Source organism: Solanum lycopersicum, chromosome 12 (assembly GCF_036512215.1).
Source record: "Solanum lycopersicum chromosome 12, SLM_r2.1".
NCBI classification, from domain to species: Eukaryota; Viridiplantae; Streptophyta; class Magnoliopsida; order Solanales; family Solanaceae; genus Solanum; species Solanum lycopersicum.
In genome coordinates this window covers 11,664,032-11,686,172 of record NC_090811.1, presented here as the reverse complement: position 1 = coordinate 11,686,172, position 22,141 = coordinate 11,664,032, and positions in this window count along the sequence as shown.

Below are 22,141 nucleotides of genomic sequence, written 5' to 3'. Positions count from 1 at the left end.
GCTTCGTCAACTACAATTATATAGAAAAGTATAGAACAAGAGTAAATCTTACCAATTCATCAACCCTTTTGATCAACATTGATCAATACACCCTTTTCATCAACAATAAATGTATAGGGTAGTAACTAAATGTACTTTAATCATGAAATAAACTATGTACAAGTCGTCACAAAATCATGATACAACTAGTGCAAATCATCATCAATTTCCCTAGTCTCGATTATCAATAAAAATTCATCAATAATGGGCATGTAGGGCTGTATCTAAAGAAATCATAACTTAAACAAGATCCTACTACAATTGGCAATAAACTCGAGATCTTTGTAACCTTGTTTTAATTTGGGAATTCATGAAAGAAAAAATTTATATTGGTTACTCCTATTCAAACTATCATGCATTGATCCATATTGGATCCATTACACATAATTCATAATCAGATTACATCATAGGCAGTAGCTAACCATCACTTTAGCATAATGGAATCTCACAATAAGCATGCTAGCACCATTAATCTATAGCTTGAACATGTAGATCAATCCTAACCAAGATTCATTTGATTTGATTACCAAGGGTTCATACCCACATTTCATCAATAACATCAATATAAGGAAGTATCTACAACCATCCTATCATAATTAAATTCTAATTTTATACATTATATGATCAATCTTACAATGAAGACATGGAGATTTGAGCTAGGCATGTTCATATCTTCATAGATTGATCCCCATGGATCCTTCATCATCAATTCATTATCAATATAGAGATGCCGCCTGCTCTTTCAGAGTGGAGAACTCCTCTTTGTTTTGTTTAAGGATTACCATACCTTAATATATAAGAAAACCTTTAAAATTTGATCAAGAATCTATAGAAATCCAATGTACAAGCTGTTCATGAGCTTCACATTCAATGGAGGTTTCTAGAAATTTGGTTTTGGAGGAAAAGTCTATTTTGTCTGAATTGGATTGGGAATGGGCTGATCACGTTTTTCGATTACTTAAATATACCCAAAAATAACCAATTAAACCTACTAGCGTCAGGTGAGGATGTGGGGTGAATTGCCCACTCACCCCGTTAATGAAATAGTTGCCAGGAAGCTTCCAACACCCTTCACCAACCACCACAATCGATGCCCTGTAGGTCCATCGACGAACCGTCTGTGGCTTCGTCTATTGGGTCCTTGGGCTGTTCTTTGGCTGAGACTATTGTAGGCTAAGTTTCCATCGACGACACTTTTATGGGGAACTTGGGAAGTTTTACCCATACATATCCAACATAAACATGAAACTTAACATGTTGAATACATCCCACATCCGTTTCTCCCAAAACAATAACGCACAACACGTCCAAACATGCTAGGCACCATCAAGACACACACATGCTTGTCTTAAGGGCTAAATTTTGAACGTCTTGGACGTTTTTGGATGTTTGAACTCTAAACTCATGAAACTCCATGAACTTCTTATAATCATAATTATTACTCATTTTAGCACCTAATAAGATGATGACATACAGATAAGCACATAAAAACACATAAGGCCCCTTAGGTGACTAGTTGTCAAACGTTTTGGATGTCCCTTGACGTTTGACATCCAAATGACTTCAAATCACCCAAGCATAATCTAAAACACTTATTAGAATGTTATCATGATTTCAGGAAAATTTCAGACTCTATACACCCTAACTAATTTTGGGTATCTTACAATATCCCCCACTTGGGAATATTCCTCCTCGAATGACACTTAGAACGCTTTAATCACACAAAGGACTTCAATGAATCATAGAGCAGATTATAGCAGTTATAACATCATCATATAGAAACTAATTTACCAAATTTACAAAGAACACAATTAAAAAAATTTAGCACGCAACACAACACAAGAAAGAAAAACTTCATTACACTCACTCTTTAATGCATCAAACACGTAGGCTCTTGTCATATTCATAGGAGGAAAATACTTCTCCTAATCATAACATGGTCATAAACCTTAATTTTATTAAGAACATATCTTTAAACAATCTTTAAATTACTCAAGAACAAGTATGCACTCATACCTCAATGCACATAGACTTTTGTAAGATAGGCTGACAATGGATTCTTATTAGTTAGACCTAGTGCTATGAGGGTCATACTCAACCATACCATGTTTAGTTATGTCGATGGATAAATGTCCTTATCCTCAACACACTTACATTTCTCAGGAGTTCATACCCAATCAAATGCACAGGGGTCAACTCTACTGTAATATGAGGAATTCTTAACTTTAAAAAAAAAGGCATGCTCGTGTTTTGTTCCTAGTGAAGTCTAAATGGTAATATAAACCACATACATCACAACAACAGGAAGCCATTTCACAAAATATCAATTTCCAACATAGCAATATCTTTCACAACAAACATCATTTGTGAAAAGTAACACGAATCATAGTACTTACAAGGATACTAGATAATCTTGCCTTTCACTTTTCAAAAGTGAGCTTACAATCATGCTTTTCAAATCATAGAACTCATATAGTTTTCAAGATACTCAACATATTTCATTTTAATGAGGCTCAATTTCTCATTATAAGGCTAAACCTTACAAATCAAAAGTTACTTCAAACATGCTTCTTACCTTATCTCGTGAAGTCAAATGCACAACTAGCATATCAAGGTGCATAATCAACATGAGAAAACCATGAAGTTTATCAAAATTCTTTTTCAAGTACATTAAAATCTTCAAAATACTCTCAAGTTAGTTTCAATCAAGACATACCAAACATATAGAGGTCATGCAATTCATAATTTGATGCAGAACTCTATTATGTACAAGCTTACTATGAAGTCATTAGATTCAAACTTAAGTAAGAATAGAACGATAAGATAGAAATATCTACAAACTTACTACTCAAATCACCGTCCCCCACTTAGGGTAAACCCAATTAAGAGTATCTTAACCCAACTTCAAGAGGATCTTATTTTTTCAATAAAAAAGGAAATTACCATAACTTAACATAAGGACATCAAAAGTATCCTAAACTTTTCAACCTAGGAATTTTATCCCCAATTATCAAGTTAGGTCATACTACCCAACCACGCAAGGTATTTACTATACCATAGACATCAAGGGTCATGCAAACCTCAGGGGAAACAATAGAGGAGACTTAATCCATAAAATTTCTTCTTTTTATTTAAACATTACAGTAAGGTAACTTCTAGGTCTATAAAACCCACATCATCACTCTACAAAGACAAGCATGCTACCCTCACACCTAGGATTAAGTCTATACAAGGACTCAAATCCATACCAAACAATCATGAAGGTTCACACATATATAACACATTCATACAATCCTATGCATGTACTTGTAAGACCAATCGAGGAACTATCCTATCAAGGCACACATGTGCAATGTATAGGCAAGGTCTCATACCCTTGCCCATACTAGTACACCTATTAAGTAATCCTAGTGAATGATACATCACACAACATCATAGAATGGTTAGCATAACATAAGACTCATTTATTTAAGTCTTACAACATTCTTACTGTAAGCTCTACCCTTCATGCACCTATTTTAGCTTTACTTCATATATATCATTATAGGACCTCATCATCGGCTGCAAGTATACCCAAACTAAACATAACCATTTACATTCTAATGAAATTAGCAACAAAACCTAGATCATAGGCAATAAATTAAACATTACCACGATAATTGGACCATACCACACAATGCCATACAAGGCTTCATTAACTACAATAATTTAGAAATATGGAGAGGAAGAGTAGACCTTACCAATTTATCAACCCTTTTGATCAACATTGATCGATACACCCTTTTCATCAATAATACATGTATTGGGCAGTATCTAAATGTACTTTATTAGTGAAAGAAACTATGTACATGTCGTTACAAGATCATGATACAACTAATGCAAAACATCACCCTTATTCTAGAGAATAGATAGGCATATATCATTAACCAATTTCCGTAGTCTTTATTATAAGTAAAAATTATCAATTATGGACATGTGGGGAAGTATAGAAAGAAATCATAGCCTAAACCAGATCTTACTACAATTGTCAATAAACTCGAGATCTGTGTAAGCATGCTTCATTTTAGGAATTCATGAATAATTTACAGAGGTTACTCCTATTAAAGCTATCAAGCATTGATTCACATTGGATCCATTACATATAAATCATAAGCACATCTCATCATAGGCAGTATCTAACTATCACTATGACATAATTAAATCTTACAATAAACATGCTAGCATCATCAATCTATGAGCTAGAACTTGTAGGTCAATCCTTATCAACATTTCTTTGATTTGATCAGCAAGTTATCATACCCACATTTCATTAATAACATCAATATAAGGCAGTAGCTATAACCATCCTATCATAATCGAATTCGAATTTTATACATTAAAAGATCAATCTTACTATGAACACATGAATCTAAGCTAGGCATGTCAAATCTTCATACATTGATCCACATGGATCCTTCATCATCAATACACGTAAATAATAGTAGATGCAAGCAATTCAACATAGTAGAATCACAATTCAATCAATAACATGCCATGATCAAAATGCCCATGAAAGGGCTAAATCAAATTTGTGAAGGGATATGTGTTTACAATAAAATTTGATTGAATTTGACATAACAAACAATACATTATCATCAACTCATCATGAATAAGCCTTTGAAAATGTTTTTGGAAAGAACCCATGGCTAGATTGATGAAGGTGAAGTTTGATCATGAAATATTTGTGAAAACTTTGAGATTAACTCTCTAGATGGAAGGATAACTAGAGATGATATAAATTTTTTTACAAAAACTAAAACTTGATGACGAATTCATAGAAATCCAAGCTCCAAGCTTTTCTTGAGCTTCACCTTCAATGGAGGTTTGTAGAGATAATTTGTTTTGGAGGGAAAATTTATTTTGTGTGAATGATTGGGAATGGAATTATCACGTTTTTGATCACTTAAATATACCCAAAAATAAACGATTTAACTGAGTATGGTCAGTTTAGGATGTGGGGTTAATTTCCATTCACCACTTTAATGAAACAGTCGCCAGGCAGCTTCCAACAACCTGCACCAATGACCACAATCAACGCCTAGTAGGTCTATTGACGGACCATCTGTGGCTTCGTCGATTGGGTCCTTGGGATGTTATTTGACTTAGACTAATGTTGTATAAGTGTACAACAATGATACAACCATTTGTGGGCCGTTTGTCAACAAATGGGGCATCGTTTGGTTCAGTCAATTGACACTGCCAAGGCAATGTCTTGACCTCCCTTGTGTCCTTATTGAGGGACGTTTTTTGAGGCCCTTGGGAAGTCGTACCCAGACGTTTCCAATGTAATAATGAACCTTAAAATATTGAATACCTTCCATATCAGTTTCACCCAAAACAATAACACGGAACACATCCAAACCTGCTAGAAAGCATCAAGACACACACACGGATGTCTCAAGGGCTAACTTTCGCGTCTTGGACGTTCTTGGATGTTTGATCCCATACTTCCTAAACTTCCATACACTGCTTATAATCATAATCATTACTAATTTTAGGACCTCATAATATCATGACACACAGATAAGCACATAAAAACACATAAGGCCCCTTAGATGACTAGTCATGGAACATTTTGCTTGTTTCTTGATGTTTGACTTCCAAATGATTTCAAACCGCCCAAGCATACTCTTAAAAACTTAATTAGCATGTTAACAATATTTTAGGCATATGTGAGGCTCTATACATCCTAACTCATTTTCGGGGCCTTGCACTATCCTTGGAAAAGGATACTTGTTCTTGATGGTTACCTTGTTCAATTGACGGTAATCTATTCACATCCTAAGGGAACCATCTTTCTTTCACACAAATAATAACGGAGCACCCCAAGGTAAGGCACTTGGTCGAATGAAACCTTTATCCAAAATATATTTCAACTGCTCTTTCAACTCTTTCAACTCTGCTAGTGCCATTATGTATGGCGATAAAGATAAGACGAGTATCTATAATGATATCTATGCCGAAGTATATTTCTCTCTCAGGAGGGACTCTTGGTAGAACATTAGGAAAGACTTCTGGAGTTTTTTTTACTACATTAACTTATTGAATAAGAGTACTTCAACACTTCAATCATTACCTCAGATTAAGTGACCGATACAACCCTTCGAAACTAACTTTCTCACCTTAAGGTACGAAATGAAGAAACCTTTAGGCATTGCTGAACAACTACTGCAGACTATGACTGTCTCATTAGGAATCTGAAACATGACAACTCAAGATCCTCAATATATTGATGTGTAACAGGCATATATCCAGTTCATACTAAGAATGACATTGAAATCTACCTTGTTGAAATTGAAGGTCAAATATCATATAAGATCACACATAGAATTTAAGCAATATTTGATGTCACCTTACAGTAACCAATCTTCCATTTACAGTAAGCATATTCTTCTTTAACAGTGAACATCTTTTCTTTAACTCCTTAACCTCCCAAGTAACCCTCTAGTGATATATGGTGCAATGCATCACATTAAGGCCACAAGGAAAACCATACCTACAACTTGCATAGTCAACACATACCATCATAGAAGTGTAATACCTCAAAAACACATTTAAGCCAATATTATAAGCATATTACAGTAAGCTACATCAACTTGAACATATTCTAACTTGACTTCACATCAATGGTCTATAAGCCCCTACTCACAATCATACTATAGGTATATCATTGCAATGTTTAATAGAAGCCCCATAACCTCACATACACTTAGTAAACCTATCATAAGACCACAAGCCTTAACATATAATTCATACATCAACATAGCAAGTGAGGACAACTTCATTCATGTCAATGACCTTCATCATGTAGTCATAAAGACGAACATACTGCATATAGGAATATGACCACATCATCAGGACTCATACCATGCACATCTTCGTAACAAGTAGGTCAATACTACCATTCCATTCATATATATATATATATATATATATATATATATATATATATATATATATATATATATATATATATAAAATCATACACCTTAGATCACCTTCCTAGAGCTCCCTAAGGTACCACTTGTGCAATGTCTTGGTGGGTTCATTACTTCCACCTATCCTAAGTAACCTCCCTTAGGTCATCCTAGTTAGGGTCTTAGTCATTTACTTTCGGTGTCGTCACCTAGACAAGGTAGAACATTAACATACATCCCAGCATACTAAATGAATTCACTTTTTAGATCTTATGGAAATCATAACTTATGGAACTAAGAGATATACATGACCCACTACACGATCATTAGCGTCGGAGCCTCATTACTGAGAAAACGTGGGTGTACATTCTTCAAAGGGAAGCCACCGCCTCATGTGGAACAATAGGTCAATATTCCTCCAAGGGAAGTTAACACTCAATGAGAAAACAATGGTGAATCTTTCCAAAAGGGAAGCCAACACCTCTCATTTCAAGTTCACTTGGTGCTAAGATAAGTTCCCTTTATTGAAGAGCCTTTATTATTTTACTTCATTAAACATAGACCTAGGACATTGATTCCTTATATGATTATATCAAATCTAATCACCTATCTAGTTTTAAAGTACACATGAGCACACCTTTCAAGACTCTTCTATTGACTTAATCTTCATACATGTGTGTTTGTGCTTTTATGTGAGCAAATTTTTCACATAACACATAAGTGTCACACATGTTAATATGTATATGCATAAGTCCATAGGTATAAGTATATGAGCAATACTTTCGTATTAACACACCAAGACACTATACATTCATATTTCATCATATCATATACATAACATCATATCATGTGGTTCATATTCATAACATGTTCATACAATCCTATGCATGTATTTCGAAGAGCAACCTAGGAACTATCCTATCAAAGCACACATGTGCAATGAATAGACAAGGTCCCATACCCTTGCCCATACTAATACACCTCTCATGTCATCCTAGATATTGATATATCACACCACATCATTGAATGTTAGCATAGATTAAGACTCATTTATTTATCATTACAACTTTTTTTTAGTAAGTTGTAGTCTTCATGCACCTACTTTAGCTTTAGTTCACTTATAGCATTACAGGACCTTATCATAGGCATCAACTACACATAAACTTAACAAAACCATTTACATGCTCATGACATTAACAACACATCAAAGATAATAGTTACAATTGGAAACTAGGCATAGACTTCACATAGAGTGATTCATCACCAATACACATTCAACTATAGTTGCCTTCAAGGCCATTTTCAGATCTCACACACACACAAACACAGAAATATATATATATATATATATATATATATATATACCCATACAATAAAGTAAACACCGCCACCATAAGTGGACCACACCACACAATTCCATACAAGGCTTCATAAACTACAATAATATAGAAAAGTAGAGAAGAATGTAGAACTTACAAATTCGTTAACCCTTTTGGTAAACATTGATCAATACACCCTGTTCATCAACAGTACATGTATAAGGAAGTAGCTAAATGTACTTAAATTGTGAACGAAACTGTGTACAATTTATTACAAGATTATGATGCAACTAGTGCAAAACATCACCCTTATTATAGAGAATGAATAGGCATAGATCATAAACCAATTTCCCTAGTCTTTATTATTAATCAAATTAATCAATAATAGACATCTAGAGAAGTAGCTAAAGAAATCATTGCCTAAACGAGATCTTAACAAAAATGATATCTCTGTAAGCATTCTTCATTTTTGGAATTCATGGAAGATAAATTTATATAGGTTATTCCTATTTAAACTATTATGCGGTGATGCACATTGGATAAATTACATATAATTCATAATAACATTATATCATAGGCAGTAGATAACCATCACTTTGACACAATTAAATCTCGCAATAAGCATGCTAGCCTCATCAATGTATAGGCTAGAACACGTAAAACAATCCTTACCATAACTCCTTTATTTGATCACCAAGGGTTCATACCGACAATTCATCAATAACATCAATATAAGGCAGTAGCTAAATGCGTCCTATCATAATCAAATTCAAATTTTATACATTATAAGATAAATCTTATTTTGAACACATGGAGATCTAGGCTAGGCATGTTTAAATCTTCATAAATTGATCCACATGGATGCTTCATCATTAATCCATCATCAATACACATAAATAAAAGTAGACATAAGCCATTCAACATAATAGAATAAAAAACCAATCAATAACAAGTCATGATCTAAATGTCCATGCAAGGGCTAAACCAAGTTTGGGAAAGTACATGGTTTCACAATGCAATTGGATTGAATTTCATGGTAAAACCAATACATTATCATCATTTCAATGATTAAGCCTTTCAGAACGTTTTAAGAAAGCCATGTCTAGATTGAAGAAGGGGAAGTTTGATAATTAAATCCCTTTGAAAACTTTGCGATTAACTCTCTTGATGGACGGATAACTAGAGATGAAGGATCACCATACTTTAATATAGAATACAACCTTTAAAACATGATTAAGAATCCACAGAAATCCAAGCTCCAAGTTGTGCTTGAGTTTAAACTTCACTGGAGGTCTCTAGAGAGAATTGGATTTAGAGGGAAAGTCTATTTTGTGTGAATTGGATCGGGAATGGATTGATCACGTTTTTGATCACCTAAATACACCAAAAATAATCAATTAAACCGATTATGGTAAGGTTAAGATGTGAGATGAATTTCCCATTAACCCCTTTAATGAAACAGTCGCCACACAACTTCGAACAGCCTACACCAACGACCATAATCGACGCCCAATAGATCATGACACACACATAATCACATTAAAACACATAACGCCCCTTAGTTGACAAGTCGTCGAACGTTTAAGTCGTCCCTTGATGTTTGACTTCCACATGACTTCAAATCACCAAAGCATACTCCAAAACACTTTATTAGATGCTAACAAGCTTTTAGTAACATGTGAGTCTCTATACACCTTAACTCATTTTGGGGGTCTTACAATATCCCCTACTTGGGACCATTCGTCCTCCAATGAAACTTAGAACACTTTAATCACAACAAGGACTTCAATGAATATTATAAAAGTCATAACATCATCATATATAAGTTACTGCACCAAACTTACAATGATCACAATCAAAACCTTTAGCACTCAATGCAAGACAAGCAAGCAAAACTTTATTTTACTCACTCTTTAATGCATCAAACACATAGGCTCTTGCCATGTTCATAGGAGGAACATCCTTATCTTAATAATATCATGGTTATCACCCTTCATTTTATTAATAACTCATCTTTTAACCATATTTAAGTCACACATAGGACGTTTCAAAAACACACAAGAACAAGTATGCCCTCATACCTTAATACACAAAGACTAAAGTAAGATAGGTTGACAATAAATTCTTTTTAGTTAGACTTAGTGCTGTGAGGGTCATACTCAACCATACTATGTTTAGTTGTGTCCATGGAGGAATTTCCTTCTCCTCAACACACTTACATGTTTCATGAGTTCATACCAAAGCAAATGCGCAAGGGTCAATTTTATTGTAACATGAGAAATTCTCAACTTCTAAAGCAGGGATGCTCTTGTTTTCTTCTTAGTGAAGTCTAAATGATAATTTACACCACACACATCACAACAATCGGAATCCATTTAACAAAATGTCAATTTCTACTTAGCAATAGCCTTCACAGTAAACATCATTTGCAAAAAATAACACAAGTCCTAGGTACTTACAAGAACACTAGATAATCATGCCTTTCACTTTTCAAAAGTGAGCCTACAATCATTCTTTCCAAATTGTAGAAGCCACCTTGTTTACAAGAGATTCAACATACTTCATTTTAAAGAGGCTCAATTTCACATTAAAAGGCTAAACCTTACATATCAAAGGTGACTTCAAACATGGTTCTTACCTCATCTCATGAAGTCAAATGCACAACTAGCATATCAAGATGCACAATCAACATGAGAAAACCATGAAGTTAATCAAATTTATTTTTCAAGTACTTTAGAATATTTAAAATATTCTCAATATAGTGTCAATCAAGACATACAAAACATATAGAGATCATGCAATTCATACATTAAAGAAAAACTCTTATTATGTACAAGCTTACTAAGAAGTCATGAGATTCAAGGTCATGTAAGAATAGAAGGACAAGGTATAAATATCTACAACCTTACTACTCAAATCACAATCCCCCCACTTAGGGTAAACCCAATTTATTGCAACTTCAGCAAACTTCAAGAGGATCTTATCTTTACAACCGAAGAGAATTACTATAACTTAACATAAGGATATCAAAAGCATCCTAAACTTTGTAACCTAGGCAATTTATCCCCAATCATCAAGTTAGGTCATACTATCCAACCACACAAACTCTCAACTATACCGTAGACATCAACGGTCATGCAAACCTAAGGGGAAACAATAGAGGAGACTGAGCCATATAATTTCTTCTTTTTATTTGAACATTAAAGTAAGGTGACTTATAGGTCTATCAAACCCACATCATCACCCTACAAAGACAAGCATACTACTCTCACAACTAGGATCAAGTCTATACAAGGACTCCAATCCACACAAAGTAATCATGAAAGTTTACAAATACAACTAAAGACAATGTTTGAACCATTTAAACATATACTTAGGCAATATGCTTCCTAAGGTAATCACTAAGCATTTCAAAGTCAAATCATAACATTTAAGCTACCATCATGTAAAACCATACAGCAATACACCATTACTAAATAAAACATCATTTTAACCATAACAACTTCTAAAATACTTTAACCATATCATGACATATAATTCTAAACATATCATGCTATTTCACAAAAGTCTCATACGTATAGAAACAAGGGACATAATATCAACATATCCTTGCAAAATTCATCTTCACAGATACTCATGAAACTATAAAACTAAGATAAGCATCAAAGCTCACTTTTTCTCCCTCAAGCATAGAGATACAATCTCAGCCAAGAAATCACATCTAAAAGACCACCTGACAAGAAAAAAGTAAGAGAGAGATCTTATATAAAACACTTCGTATCCAAAGAAGTAAAAAAAAATGTTGATTTTAAGAAGTTGCAGGTGCCAACTATGGACCGTCAGTCAACTTGCAGTCCGTTAATCGACTCTGTCGATGGGCTAGTTGACTCTCATTTCCAAGTCACAACCGACGGTCGACTAGTGCGGACTGTCAGTCGACTTACAGTCCGTCAGTTGACTCCTTCAATTGATCAACAAACTTCAAGTCCTCATTTGCAAATGACGGTAGACCAGTATGGACCATCAGTTGACTCCATCAATCCCCTAGCTAACTTTCAACTCTCAGTCACAAAATACGGTCGAATAGTACAGTCCATCAGTCAACTTACGATCTGTTAATTGACTTCATCAATTCACGAACTGACTTTCAACTCTCAATCACAAATAACGGTCGACTAGTACAAACAGTCAGTCAACTTACAGTCCTTCAATCAACTCCGTCAGTGACTCTGACAACTTTTAAGTCAGGTGTCTTTTGGTCTTTTCCCAGTTCATTTAAACCTTAAGATGCGTTGTTTTGACCCTAAATCATCAAATTTTAGTCATTTTAAGCCTAGAAACATTACTAGAACTTACCTTAGTCAAATCATTAAATCATAACTTAGAAAATTAGAAGCAAGAAAGGAGAAAAAGATCAAGAACTCTAGTTCAAGAACGCGGAAAGGTTCTAGAAGTTCTAACCCCAAAATAAAGTGTTTCTCCATGAATTTCATCACCAGGTATGTGGGATTTTACTATTGGGTTCCTTTCACCCATTCGGTCCCTAGTTTTCAGTTAGATTCTAGATTTCTATATTATGATGAGACCTAGGGTTTCTTGAACATCCATATAACTTCATAAATTTATTAGTTATATATTCCAAAACAAATTGTAAGGTTATTATTCAGTTTGTTGAATGAATTTCAGAACCCTAGCTAAGTATTTGTTTAATTATTGAATTACACATGATAGGTCAGATATTTTAGTTACTTCAGTTATACATGCCTCAGTTATAAATGCATAATTACCAGATTAATTGTTGAATTCTCTATTTGCATGTTCAGTTTTGAGCTATCCAGCATTTACATAAAATCATAATCAGTTAATTACATAATTCATTAGTAGTAGCATAATACCGAGTTAGACTAGGGTTCAACATACCCAATTTGTCCCAGAACTCTTAGCCAAGTAGGTTATAAGTCCTCTCTGTGCGCAATCAGTGTAGTGATCACGCCAGCATGCCTTTATACCTTTTGCATGGTATATTGGGCCCTTTCGGTGGGGCGTATACATTGGACTCCACATTTAGCTCATGTGGTTTTATTATCGGTTATAATTAGCTACCACAGTTCAATTAGACTCTCTTGCATTGCCATTTATCATAATACTCTGTATTAAGTTTCAGCATGTTATAAATTTGTCATTGCATTCAGTTAGCTCAGAAATTTAGTATATCTTGTTAAGATTATTATACTTACTTTTGTGCTTGTTTAGTTATGCTTTATTTAAGCTTTATTCTATCCTACATGCTCAGTACCTTTCAAGTACTGATGCTTACGTGCGCTACATCTTCTCGTGATGTAAGTTAATGTTCACATCATCCCTATAATTCATAGATCTATTCCCGATCTCTTGTTCAGCAGATTTAGTGGTGAGTCCTCATTATCCGAGGACAATAGTCATTAGTTTCTTTTCAATATTTTAGTCATTTAGTTTCAATTTTTTGTAGACTTTGCTGGGCTTGTCCTAATATTCTGTTCCAGTTTAGAGGCTATTTTAAGATATAGTTAGGTTTAACTTAGTAGTGAGTTGATATGTTTTTTTGTATTAAACTATTCTCTTGTCATATATCTCAGATTTAACATATGGTTATTTCCCCATCTTTTCATTTTAAGTATGATTTAGCTTCCGCAATAGTTTATATTCTTTAGTATGTTGATGATCATGCCAGTAGGGTTAGCATAGGAATCCTTGTGGTCCTAGGTCATGTTTCTGCGTCTTGAAGATATTATCAGGGCGTGACATTATTGAGTTAAGTTCTATGGCAAAATATGAGAATGAGGAAGAAAGGAAACTTTATAGTCCTATAGCCTCTCGCTCATAGACGTGTCGCAATTCACACATATGATCAAAACTCTACTAGACGTAACATATGAGACTTTTGGAACCTAAAACCACTTTCATCTCATTCTCGGATACCACGTTTGTCACATATGACGAGCACCCCTAGCAGTAACATGGCGTTCTTGACCTGTTGGAGGTCTTATAGAAGTCCATTGTTATCATTCATTGCATTTTCATAGGTAAATTTAGCGGAAAATTTAAAACTTTGTTAGCACATCACTTCTAGAACTTAACTTCATATTTATATAAAATATCATTATACATAGATAAGAGTACTTTAGGGACACAACCCTTATAACAAAATCATAATTATAGAATTACAAGACTTTAAACATAAGTTGACATAGGACATCCTTAAATCTTAAGGATTCCTTTTTGCTCCTCAATCATAGACATCCTTTTAAGCATCCATAAACCTACACTTTGTGTAAAAAGTAGAGAAGAATAAATTTATTACAAGAATGCACTAGATACAGCAACCATGTAAAAACATGCATTTAAAAGGGGCACTTTCTTGAAATCATACTTCATTCCTTTTTGAGTAAATCTTCCTAAAACCTTTATGTAACAACATTTATATCATTCACATACTTCATATAGAAATATTTAAAGGTCAAATCACACATATAATTTAAGCCATATTTGTTGTCACCTTACAATACCAATCTTCCATTTACAGTATGCATATTCTTCTTTAAAAGTGAACATATCTTCTTTAACTTCTTAACCTCCCAAGTAACCGTCTAGTGGTACTTGGTGCAATGCATCACCTTAAGGCCACAAGGAAAATCATACCTACAACTTACATACTCAAAACATAACATCATAGAAGTGTAATACCTCAAAGACACATTTAAGCCAATATTATAAGCAAATTACAGTAAGCTACATCAACTTGCATATATTCTAACTTCACTTCACATCAATGGTCTATAAGCCCTTACTGACAATCCTACTCTAGGTCTACTATTGCAATGTATATGTGAAACCCCATAATATCACACACACTTAGTAAACCTATACTAAAACCACAAGCCTTAACATCTAATTCATACATCAACATAACAAGTGAGGACAACTTCATTCATGTCAACAACCTTAATCATGTAGTCATTAAGACCAACATAGTACATATAAGAATAAGACCACATCATATAGACTCATACCATGAACATCATCATAAAAAATAGGTCAATACTACCATGCCATTCATAAAGACATATCCTTAATCATACATCTTAGTTCATATTCCTAGATCTCCATAAGGTCCCACTTGTGCAATGTCTAGGTGGTTTCATTACTTCGACCTATCCTAAGTAACCTCCCTTAGGTCATCCTAGTTATGGTATTAGTCATTTACTTCCGTTGTTCATTTTATTTTATGGAAGCTAAAGCCTTAACCAACACTAAGACCATGGTGTTAAACATGGAATTTGGTGTTTTAGATACTTACACCACAAGAAGGTTTTCTCACCTAGCTAAGGTAGAACATTAACATACATCCTAGCATACTAAGTGAATTCACTTGCTATATAATATGTGAAAAGCATAGTTTATGTAAATAAGAGATATACATGACCCAATACATGATCATTAGCATTGGAGCCTCATATCATGAGAAAACATGAGTGTACCTTCCTCAAAAGGAAGCCACAACCCCATGTAGAACCATAGGTGAATATTCCTCCAAGGGAAGTCACACCTTATGAAACCCAGTGGTGAATCTTCCTCCAAGGGAAGCCAACACTCTATGAGAAACCAATGGTGAAAATTTCACAAAGGGAAGCCAACACCTCTCATTGTCAAGTTCAATCGTGGCAAAACCAAGTTCTCTTTATTGAAAAGTCGTTATTACTTTATTTCATAAAACATAGGCTTAGGATATTGATTATTTATATGTTTATAGCATATCAAAAAACCTATACAGTTTTAGGGTATACATGAGCACACCTTTAAAGACTCCTCTATTGACTAGATCTTCCTACATGTGTGTCTGTGCTTGTATGTGAGCAAACTATTCACATAACACATAAGTGTCACAAATGTTCATATATCAATGCACAAGTAGTAGCTATAATTATATGAGAAATCCTTTCATATAAACACACAAAGACACTATGCATATTCATATTTCATCATATCATATACATAACGTCATAGCATGTAAGTCGTAGTCACAACATGTTCATACAATCCTATGTATGTACTTGGAATACCAACCTAGGAACTATTCTATCGAGGCAGACATATGCAATGTATATACAAGGTCTCGTACACTTGACCATACTAGTACACCTATCAAGTCATCCTAGTGAATGATACATCACAAAACAAAATAGAATGGTTAGCATAGCTTAATACTCATTTATTTAAGATGTAAAACATTCTTACAATAAGGTCTAGTCTTCATGCACCAATTTTAGCTTTACTTCACATATATCATCATAGGACCTCATCATAGGTAGCAAGTACACATAAACTTAACATAACTATTTACATGCTCATGACGTTAGCAACACATCCAATATAATAGTTACAATAGGAAACTAGCCATAAAATTCACATATAGTGATTCATCACCAATGCACATTCTTAGTATAGTTTCTTTCAAGGACATGTTAACATCACACACACACACACACACACACACACATTACCAATTCATCAACACTTTTGATCAAAATTAAACAATACACCCTTTTCATCAACCATACATGTATAGGTCAGTAGTTAATTGTACTTTTATCGTGAAAGAGAGTATGCACAAGTCGTTATAAGATCATGATATAACTATTGCAAAACATCACCCTTATTCTAGGGAATAGATAGGCGTAGATCATCAACAAAATTCTTTAGTCTTGATTATCAATTAAAATTCATCAATAATGGAAATGTAGGGTAGTGCTAAAGAAATCATAGCTTAAACGAGATCCTAGTACAATTACCAATAAACTCGAGATATCTGTAAGGATGCTTTATTTTAGGAATTCATGGAAGATAAATTTACATATGTTACTCCTATTCAAACTATCATGAATTGATCCACATTGTATCTATTACATATAATTCATAATCACATTTCATCATAGGAAATATCTAACCATCACTTTAACATAACTGAATCTCACAATAGGCATGCTAGCATCATCAATCTATATGCTAGAACATGTAGGTCAATATTTACCAAGATTCCTTTGATTTGACCAAGTTCATACCCACAATTCATCAATAACATCAATATATGGCAGTAGCTACAAGCATCCTATCATAATCGAACTCCAATTTTATGCATTAAAATATCAATCTTACTTTGAACAAATGAATCTAAGTAGGCATGTCAAATCTTCATACGTTGATATACATAAGTCCTTCATCATCCATTAATGATCAATATGCGTAAATAACAGTCGATGTAAGCAATTCAACGTAATAGAATCAAAATTCAATTAATAACAAGCCATGATCACAAGCCCATGCAAGGGCTAAATTGAATTTAGGAAGGGACATCTGTTCACAATGAAATTGTACTGAAATTCACATTAAAACCAATACATGATCATAAATTCATCATGATTTATCCTTTAAAAACGTTTTAGAAAAAGAACCCATGGCTATATTGAAGAAGGAGAATTTTGATCATGAATTCTCTTTGAAAACTTTGAGATTAACTCTCTAGATCGAAGGATAACAAGAGATGATGGATCACCATAACTTATTATAGAATAAAACCTCTAAAACTTGATGAAGAATCCATTTAAATCCTAGCCCCAAGCTGTTCTTGAGATTAACCTTCAATGGAGGTTACTAGAGATGATTGGTTTTGGAGGGAAAATCTTTTGTTTCAATGGTTCGGTAATGGGTTGATCACATTTTTGATCACTTAAATACACCCATAAATAACCAATCAAACATAGTAGGGTCAGGTTGGAATTGTGGTGAATTTCCAATTAACCTCTTTAATGAAACAGTCGTCAGATAGCTTCCTACAACCTGCATCAACGACTACAATCGACGCCCACTAGATCTATCGACGAACCGTCTGTTGCTTCATCGATTCAGTCCTTGGGCTGTTCTTTGTCTGAGAAAAATGTAGGATAGGTTTCCATCGACCAAACCACCATTGACGGGCTTTTTATGATCAAACGGGGCATCGTTAGGTTCAGTCGATTGACACTGCCAAGGCAGTGTCTCGACAACCCTTGGGTCCTTCTTGTGGCCCCTTTTGCCTGGCCCTTGGGAAGTCATACCTGGAAGCTTTTAATCTTAAAATAGAAATTTTGGTGTGTTACAAAAAGAATATACAACTTACCAACAACATCAGAAGTCGCTGGAATGTGGTTACATAACGTTATGAATGGATTTGAATCATAAGCAAGAGAAACGCCATGTCTTACTTGAAATAAAGACAAATGTTGTTAAGTAGAAGATAATGACTTTTGAAAAAGGGGGAGATGGTGTGTTGACATATGGAGGTAAATTGTGTGTTCCGAAGGTGGATGATCTCAATGAACGGGTCACTAAAGAAAATCCTAGATACAGACCATAACTTGAGAGAAGTGTATTTAATAAATAACATGATATTTCCACCTATTTTAATCTTAATAATCAATATATGATAAAAAGTCCTATACAAATCATATACCCATGCCACACTATACCACATATATTAGGCGAGAATAGAGAAAATTTACAGGATCATACATTCTACGGGATCTTACATTCTCTCACCCCCCCCCCCCGTTATGAACATTCACCCGCGAATGGATCTAGACAATCCTTTGGTTGTGTTTTTATTGTTTTTCTCAAAGGACTTTATATGTGAGTCTATATTGTTAGAGTCGCAAACTTAAGTCAAATTCTGAAAAAATTTCACTAGTAAGCTTTGCATAGCTATCTCGTAAGAATATATATAAATTTCAACTTCAAGACACTTAAAATCTAATTAAGTTTTTGCGAAGAAATAAATGGAAATCATTGAAATTTGACTCACCTTAAGTCCAAAACAGATGGGGGTACCCCTTCCTCATTTCCTCGACGTAGTTAATTCTCCATAACACTTTCACAGAACCTACATCTTTAGTCTAAAGCTCCCTTACTTGCCAATCTAAAATTTCTATTGGTACCTCTGGATAAGATAAATATTCAGCAATGCAAACATATTCGATGAGCATAATACGTGAAGGATTGAAGAAGGATCTCCAATACACTTTCGCAACATAGAAACATGATATACAGGATGAACTACTTGTAATTCTGAAGGAATATCAAGCTCGTATTCCACCATACAGATCTTATAAAAATCTTATACGGTCCAACATACATAGGGACGAGATTCCATTTCTTCCCCAATTGCATGATTCTGTTTCTAGGAGATACTTTCAGGAAAATCCAATCTTCTACATCAAACTCTAAGTTCCATCGTTGAAAATCTTCATAAAACTTTTGTCAACACTGTGTTGTATGAAGTCGATCTCTAATAATCTTAACTTTTTCGATCGCTTGTTGGACTAGATTGGGACCTAGAAATTCTACTTCCCAAGTTGAAACTAACTAATTGGAGACCTACACATCCGCCCATATAGTGCTTCATAAGGGGTCATCTGTATAATAGCTTGAAATTTTTTATTATAAGCAAATTCAATAAGAGGTAGATATTCATCCAAACTTCTTTTAAAATCCAGCACACAAGCACGTAACATATCCTCAACCTTCTGAAGAGTACGTTATGACTATTCATCAGTTTGTGGATGAAAAGTGGTGCTATGATTTATTTGAGTGCCTAGACCCTTCTGAAACAATCTCCAAAAATGTGTTGTAAATTAAGCTCCTCAATCTGAAATAATGGATAATGGAACGTGAAGTCCAAAAACCTCCTGAATGTAAAGCTTTGCATAATCTTCAGCTGAATATGTCATCCTAACTTTCTAGAAATGAGAAAAAAAAATTTGCCTATCGATAATTACTCAAATGGAATCAAACCTTTGTGGAGAGCGAGGCAAACCAGTGAAGAATACAAATTTATCATATCTTATTTTCATAATGATATCTCAGTATACTGGGTTAGGCCTCCAGGATTTTGATAATATGCTTTAATTTGTTGGCAGTTGGGACATTCAACTACGATCTCCGTAATATCTCTTTCTTGCCATTCCACCACTAGATCCGTTGAAGGTCCTGGTACATGTTCATCTCTCCAGGGTGAGATGCATATCTAGAATAATGGTCCTCTGAAAGAACATTTGTATGGAACACTCTAACTGTTGGTACACATAAGCAACCCGGTATCTAAGGACTCCATCTCTAGTTAGGTCAACTATGGGTTGTTGCTACAAAGGAATCTTTTCTCTTAATTTCTTAATCTCATGATCTTCATGTTGTCACCTTTTAACTTCAGTCACGAAGTAACATTCAGCCATATTCTTAATAACAAACCTCCAGTTCCTACATTTACCAAGCGTACTTCCAAATTAACTAGCCGACATAGGTCTTTTGTAATTCCAACTTATTAGCTTCAACATGACTTAGACTACCCATGGACTTTTAGCTGAGCGCATCAGCAACAACATTAGCTTTATCGGGATGATATAAAATGTCAAAATCGTATTCCTTTTATAATTCTAGCCATATCCATTGTTGTAGGTTCAAATCTCTCCTCTTAAGTAAGTATTGAAGACTCAAGTGATTGGTGAAAATATCTATATGAACCCCGTATAAATAATGCCGCCAAATTTATAGAGCAAAGACAACTGCGGTCAACTCTAGATTGTATGTATGATAATTTTTTTCATCCCTTCTTAACTGTGTAGAGGCATATGAAAACACAACCTAAGCCAATTCTTGAGGTACCACAAACAACAAAGCATTCATTACCTTTTGGAAGAGTTAGAATAGGTGTAGTAGTAAGCTTTTTTTTGAATTCCTGAAAGCTCTGATTGCATGCCTCGGTCCATTGAAACTCAGTTCCCTCATGTGTAGATTTTTTCATTGGTGCGGAGATAAAAAAGAATCTCTCTTCAAACATGTGGTAATACTTTGCCGATCCTAAAAAGCTATGAACCTCCGTTTGATTCAAAGGCCTCGGCCAAGTCATCACTGCTTCAATCTTTTGACCATCAACCTTATTACCTGACTTGTAATATCATGACCAAGAAAAGCAACAAAAATAAGCCAAGAATCACATTTAGAGAATTTATCATATAACTTGTAATCTTGGAGAGTCTGCAATACAGCTCGCAAGTGGTCTGCATGCTCAGCTTCCACTCGTGAATATATAAGAATATTATCAATTAACACAATCAAAAATTCATCCAATAATGGTTTGAAGATCTAATTCATAAGATCCATTAAGTTTGTTGGGGCATTTGTAAGTCCGAAAGACATAACGAGGAATTCAAAATGGCCATACCTCGTCCTAAATGCAGATTTTGGGATATCAACTTCCTTGACTCGCAACTTATGGTAACCCGATCACAAGTCAATCTTGAAAAGCATTTGACACCTTGTTACTAATAAAATAAGTCATCAATCCTTGGAAGGGGATATTTATTTTTTATAGCTACTTTGTTTAGTTGTCTATAATCAATACAGATACATAAAGATCTATCTTTCTTTTGAATAAAAGCACTGGGGCACCCCATGGGAAAGTACTTGGCTTGATAAATGCTTTTTTGAGAAAGTATTTCAATTGTTCCTTCAATTTTCTTAGCTCTTTAGGTTCCATTCTATAGGAAGAAAATGATATACGTTACGTTCTTGGAAGCAAGTCTAAAGCAAAATAAATTTCCCTTTCTGGGGGAATTATTGGAAGATCATCAAGAATACCATTGGATATTCATTCACGCTAGGAATTGACTGAAGAGTCATTGGATCCTTATTGTATACATGCACCATATGGTATATACAACCTTTACCAATCAACTTTGGAGCCCTAAGGTATGAAATAAA